Raw genomic sequence first — 7,057 nt, 5'->3', positions numbered from 1 at the left:
CCATAGGCATTTTATTATCTTTTTCCTATTTCTATGAAAAATGTCATTGAAATTTTGGTAAAGATAGCATTGAATTTGTAGATTGCTTTGGGTAGAATGGACATTTTAACAATGTTAATTTGCTCCATCCATCAGCTTAGGATATCTTTCCATTATCTTTATCTTCTTCAATTTCTTTCAACAGTGTTTTACAGTTTTCAGTGTGTAGATCTTTCATCTCTAAAATATTTTATTGTTTTGGTGCTGTTGTAAATGGGATCATTTTCTTTGTTTCTCTTTCAGATGGTTTGTTGTTAGTATATAGAAGTGCAATTGATTTTTGTATGTTTATTTTATAGCCTTACTTTACCAAATTCATTAATAATTTCTAACAGTTTTTTTGGTGGATTCTTTGTATATGATCATGTCATCTACAAAGAGAGATCATTTTCTGATTTGGAGGCCTTTATCTTGCCTAATTGCTTTGGACAGGTGTGAGAGTAGATACCTTTATCTTTTTCCTGATCTTAGAGGAAAATATTTGAAACTTTTGTCATTGAGTATGATGTTGTCTATGAGTTTTTCATATATGGCCCTATTATTTTGAGGTATGTTCCTATTACACCCAATTTTGAGAGATTTTATTATGAAATGGTGTTGAGTTTCGTCAGACACTTTTTCTGTATCTGTTGAGAGGATCGTATTATTTTTTATCATTCATTTTATTAATGTGGTGTAATCATATTCATTCATTTGCATATGTTCAACTCTTCTTGGGTTCCAGGGATAAATCCCACTTCATCATGGTATATGTTTCTTTTAATATAAATAAATACAATTTGCTAATATTTTAAAAGAATCTGCATCTATATTTATCAGGGAGTTGACCTGTAATTTCTTTCCTTGGTGTATCCTTACTTGGTTTTGATATCAGAGTAATGCTTACCTCATAAAATGGGTTTGGAAGTGTTCCCTCCTCTTCAATTTTTTGGAAGAACTTGAGAACAATTAGCATTAATTACTCTTTAGATGTTTGGTAGAAGTCACCAGTGAAACTACCTGGTCCTTGACGTTTCTTTGTTAGGAGGCTCTTGAGTATTGATTCATTCTCCTTAGTTGGTACTTGCCTATTCAGATTTTCTATTCATGATTCAGTCTTTGTAGGTTATATGTTTCTGGAAATTTATCCATTTCCTCTAGATTATCCAGTGTGTTGGCATATAATTGTTCATAATATCCTCAAATGATCCTTTACATTTATGTAGTATAAGTTGTAATGTCTCCTCTTTCATGTATATTTTATTTTTCTTTGAGTTAGTCTAGCTAAAAGTTTGTCAATTTTGTTTATTCCAAAATAAGTCAATTCTTTTGTTGATTTTTTCTTTTTGAAGTCTTTTTCATTTGTTTCTACTTTGATCTATTATTTCCTTCCTTTTATTAACGTTGAGTTTCATTTATTCTTATTTTACTATTTCCTTGAAGTAAAGTTAGGTTGTTTATTTGAGATCTTTCTTTTTTCTTAATGTATTTTTTGCTATACACTGCCCTTTTAGAACTGCTTTTGCAACATACCATAGGTTTTGATGTGTTGTATTTCCATTTGGATTTATTTCAAAGTATTTTTAATTTCCATTTTTATTTCTTTGACCCCTTGATTGTTCAGAGGTATGTTGTTTAATTTCCATATATTTGTGAATTTTCCAGTTTTCCTCCAGTTATTGATGTCTAATTCATAACAAGGCAGTCTCAAGAGTTATTTGATATTATTTCAATCTTCTTAAAGTTTTATGATTCTTTTTGTGGCCCAACATTTGATCTATCTCAAAACATGTTCTGTATGAGCTTGAGATAAGTGTGTATTCTGGTGCTTTTAGATGGAATGTATTATATTTATCTGTTAGGCCCATGTAGGCTATAGTGTTATTCAGTTATGCTGTTTCCTTTTTTTTTTAAGATTTATTTATTTGAGGGGCAGAGGAAAAGGGAAGAGAGTCTTAAGCAGACTCTATGCTGAGAGCAGAGCCTGACATGGGGCTCTATCTCATAACCCTGAGATCACAACCTGGGCTGAAAACCAAGAGTTGGGTGCTTAACCAACTGTACCAGCCAAGCACTCTGTGCTGTTTCTTCTTTGATTTTCTTTCTGGATAATGTTAAAAATGGAATATTGAAGTCTCCACTATACTATATTTCTATATGTTTCTCCCTTCAATTCTGTTAATATTTGCTTTAGATACTTAGGTGCTCTGATGTTGGGTGCCTATAAATTTATTGTTATATCCTTTATATGTGTTGACTCCTTTGTCTCTTTTGACTATGCACCATCTTATGTAATACCACATAACATCTTATCATTTAGAAACTTGTTATTGGGTGCCTGGGTGGCTCAGTGGTTGACCATCTGCCTTTGGCTCAGGGCATTATCCCAGGTCCCTGGATCAAGTCCCACATTAGGCTCCCTCCAAGGAGCCTGCTTCTCCCTCTACCTATGTCTCTGCCTCTCTCTGTGTATCTCTCATGAATAAATAAATAAAAATCTTTAAAAAAAAACTTATTACTAAGGAAAAACAACTATAGAAAGGTAAATATAGGGCAGCCCCAGTGGCGCAGCGGTTTAGCGCCGCCTGCAGCCCAGGGCGTGATCCTGGAGACCCTGGATCGAGTCCCACGTCAGGCTCTCTGTATGATGCCTGCTTCTCCCTCTGCCTGTGTCTCTGCCTCTCTCTCTGTCTCTATGAATAAATAAATAAAATCTTAAAAAAAAAAGAAAGGTAAATATAAACCTATAACTCATAAAGCTAAAATTGATAATAACTTTGGACCCAATCATCACTTTTCCTTACTACTAGGAGTAGAGATTATTTCTATTCTATCTATAATCTAAGTTAGAAAAATTTTTAAATTGCTCAGTCTTAAATGAAAAACTAGGCAACAAAAATTTTGCCTAATTTAAGTTCTAGAAGGGATTTAGCTTATCTCTCAGAATATCCCTTCACCTTACTTTGGTTCAACTAGAATCTCACAATCACTATCCTCAGAACTTCTATAGGCTACTCTTGCCAAAAGTAGGTACACTAAGCTTAGTCTCAAAGGTAAGGATGGACCCTGGAGTACCATAACAATGGGTACATTATAAAAATTAACAATAATTTGATTATTAAGAATGATTTGATACATTTTTAAAATATTTTGTTTATTTATTTGAGAAAGAGAGAGAGAAAAAGAGAATGAGCAGGGGGAGGGGCAGAGGCAGAGAGAGAAGTCAACTCCCCACTGAGCAGGGAGTCAGGCTCAGGGCTTGATCCCAGAACCCTGGGGTCATGACCTGAGTTGAAGGCAGATGCTTAACCAATTGAGCCTTCCAGGCACCTGATTTGATACATATTTAGTGAACATTTTCTGCATTTTATACAATAGTTATGATAAAATATTTAGTGTATAGTTGAGAGATACTCCAGACAAAGGGAACTTTATCTGTGGTCATATAGCAGAAGGTAGAGAGGCAGAAAATGAATTTGAAAAATGGATTCAAATGTCAACAATTAATAAAAATAACTAATATGAGTATTGAACTAGAGGGGAAATTAAGATGATCATTGGGGAAATTCTGAAACAAACAGAGAACAAGAAAAGCACCACAGACTAAGTAAAGTAGAATATACAGCTGCCCCTCTTCCCAGTAAGAACATTATACATCCCCACAGACTGTCCTGAGCTTTCAGTACCTCTCTGTAGGCAGCATCTACTCTTTCCTCTCATTGTTAGGAGCATTTGGCTTGCTTTGGATAATGAAATATAAGCAGAAAAGACATTTAGGATCCTAAGCATAGGATAGATTTTACAAACCATTTGCATGCTTCTGCAGTCACCCTTGTTTTCTTCTCCGTCATAAGATGGGTAGGTCGAGACTAGGAACTGCTTCTTCAGTTTGAATCTTGGAATGAAGACAGGAGGGCCACACCAATCATGACCACCACAGCCACTGCAGTCTACAAATACCATCAAAAAGAAATATATGAATAGAAATTTCACAGAGGAAGACATACACATGGCCAACAAGCACATGAGAAAATGCTCTGCATCACTTGCCATCAGGGAAATACAAATCAAAACCACAATGAGATACCACCTCATACCAGTGAGAATGGGGAAAATTAACAAGGCAGGAAACAACAAATGTTGGAGAGGATGTGGAGAAAGGGGAACCCTCTTGCTCTGTTGGTGGGAATGTGAACTTGTGCAGCCACTCTGGAAAACTGTGCGGAGGTTCCTCAAAGAGTTAAAAATAGACCTGCCCTATGACCCAACAATTGCACTGTTGGGGATTTACCCCAAAGATACAGATGCAGTGAAACACCAGGACACCTGCACCCCAATGTTTATAGCAGCAATGTCCACAATAGCCAAACTGTGGAAGGAGCCTCAGTGTCCATCGAAAGATGAATGGATAAAGAAGCTGTGGTTTATGTATACAATGAAATATTACGCAGCCATTAAAAATGACAAATAACCCACCATTTGCTTCGATGTGGATGGAACTGGAGGGTATTATGCTGAGTGAAATAAGTCAATCAGAGAAGGACAAACATTATATTGTCTCATTCATTTGGGAATATAAAAATAGTGAAAGGAAATAAAGGGGAAAGGAGAAAAATGAGTGGGAAATATCAGAGAGGGCAACAGAACATGAGAGACTCCTAACTCTGGGAAACGAACAAGGGGTGGTGGAAGGGGAGGTGGGCGGGGGTTGGGGTGACTGGGTGACGAGCACTCAGGGAGGCACTTGATGGGATGAGCACTGGGTGTTATGCTATATGTTAGCAAATTGAACTCCAATAAAAAGAAATTAAAAAAAAAAGAAATACACCTCTGTTATGAGTCAACAAGATTGGGAGACTGTTACTGCAGCCTCACCTACTGAGAGCATACTAATGCATTAAGCATCCAGCAGGACTACATTTTTGTATGTAATCTGGAGGACTTCATCAATCTTTAAGATTGGAATTTTAAAGAAGTTAGGTGAGGGTGGGAAAGGCATTTTCTTTGAGCAAGTTTTTGTGCTGAAGGCCAAAGGAAAAATGACAATTTTTGCTTTTAAGAACTTTACATTCCATTTGGGAGAACTTTTATGACTTCACTAGGCTGTATATAAATGAAGACTGTTTGAAGTTAAAAAAAAAAAAATACCAGAGGACTTTAAGACTTACTCTTTCCAATTATAAAGTATAAGGAGATATTTCATAAGAAATTAAAATTTAATTTGAATTTTGAAGGAGGGCAGGATCACCTTTAATAGGCAAATAGGAGGTATATTCACATTTCTGCAAGTATAAACACATAGGCAAATGTACAACATTTAGGAGGGAAGCAATAGTAAACGTGTAGAAGCAAAGGCTTATAATAAAAGGACATTAAAACTGGAAATGAAGGGAGTGCCTGGGTGGTTCAGTAAGTTAAGTGTCTGCCTTCAGCTCAGTTCATGATTCCAAGGTCCTGGGATTGAGCCCCATGTCAGGTTCCCCACTTAGTGGGGAGCTCGCTTCTCCCTTTTCCTCTGTAGTTCCCCCTGCTTTTTCTGTCATTTTCACTCTTCAAAAAACAAAAACAAAAATAACAAACTGGAAATAAAAATCAATACAAATTGTACAGAGCTTCAAATGCCAACCTATAGAGCATTAACACTGAGTTTTTTTTTTTTTTTCCAAATAATGCTCACAAACACCTGGAAATGAATAAAAATTTAATGGCAGCCCCTACAATACTGGACAGGTGCCTGAGTAGCAGTGGTCAGATTTAAAGTTTCCCTATCTTGAGCCACAACCCAGAATGGAAAAACTCAGCTCAAGATACTCCTATAGGGCATATTACTGCATAAAATCAATCTATTGTGTGTTTCTTCAATCAGCTAATGCCCTTTCAAAATCATAAAATTCTGCTCCTTAATGTAACCTGCTATTATATCCCCAGGTAGAAATGTAGCAATAGGAAGCCAAAATATACAGCAACTAGACTATATGTGACCGTATATACATATTTTCATGGAGAATTTAAATAATACTAGGCAAAAATATACACATTTTATGGGTTACTTTAAATTGCCCATAATTCTATTAAACAATTATTTGATTTAGTAAGCCTTTGTCTTCCTTTCACTATTTACAATCACCTCACTGTCTCTGGAGAACAAATTAGAAGGAAAAAAAGAGTATAATGCTGCAACTTCACATATGAGGTTTCAAACACAAAAAGTATTCTTGTTAAGTGTGACTACATTTTCTAATGCTAAATGTGTTTTGCTATATGGAATATTTAATAAGTGTTAAGATAGTATTGCAATGCTAATTTAAATTTAATACTTCTTTTGTTATTTTTATTTTAGGTCATACCTTTAATATTTCATTAACATCCTAGTAATATTTAATGTATTTGTACATTATAAACATTACTATAAAGGTTTGAATTGCTATGTATTTTAATGCATCTCTTTTTTAGAAAATCATGAGGCTGATCCTGAACTATTAGCTTGGAAATAACTGATCTGAAGTCATTTTCTAGATGAGAGTACTTGGAGGATGACTCAAAACCATTTTATAATCAATCAAATCTGCATCTACATTTGCAGTATTAAGTGAAAAGGAAAATAATTTTCTAGACAATTCAGGCAAAATTTCATTTAGGTGTATTTGTTTATTTGTATGTTTGGTTGGTTGATTATTTTTTATGCTAAAATAACATTTAGGCTAAATTCCACCGAATGTATTAATCTATAGTCATCATTTTGCATTAGATATGTAGACACAATATTTATGCTGATATTTGTATGTAGAACAAGAAAACTTACAAATGTAATCCATAATTTTCAGAAGCCTTCTAATATTATGTTAGTATGAGAATGTTAAAGAAAAAATATTTTGTTCAAATTAATACAATATTTGTAAAGGGCCAATTTCCCAGTAAATCTTATCCATACATAGTTACTGAAACTGTACTATGGAAAAGGTACTACCTAGGGGCTATAACCAGAAAGAATGTAATATCTCAGTTCAGAGGCAAAGCCTTAATACATCAAGCCAGATTA

This window comes from Canis lupus, chromosome 12 (assembly GCF_048164855.1).
Source record: "Canis lupus baileyi chromosome 12, mCanLup2.hap1, whole genome shotgun sequence".
NCBI lineage: Eukaryota > Metazoa > Chordata > Mammalia > Carnivora > Canidae > Canis > Canis lupus.
This window is presented reverse-complemented; position numbering follows the sequence as displayed.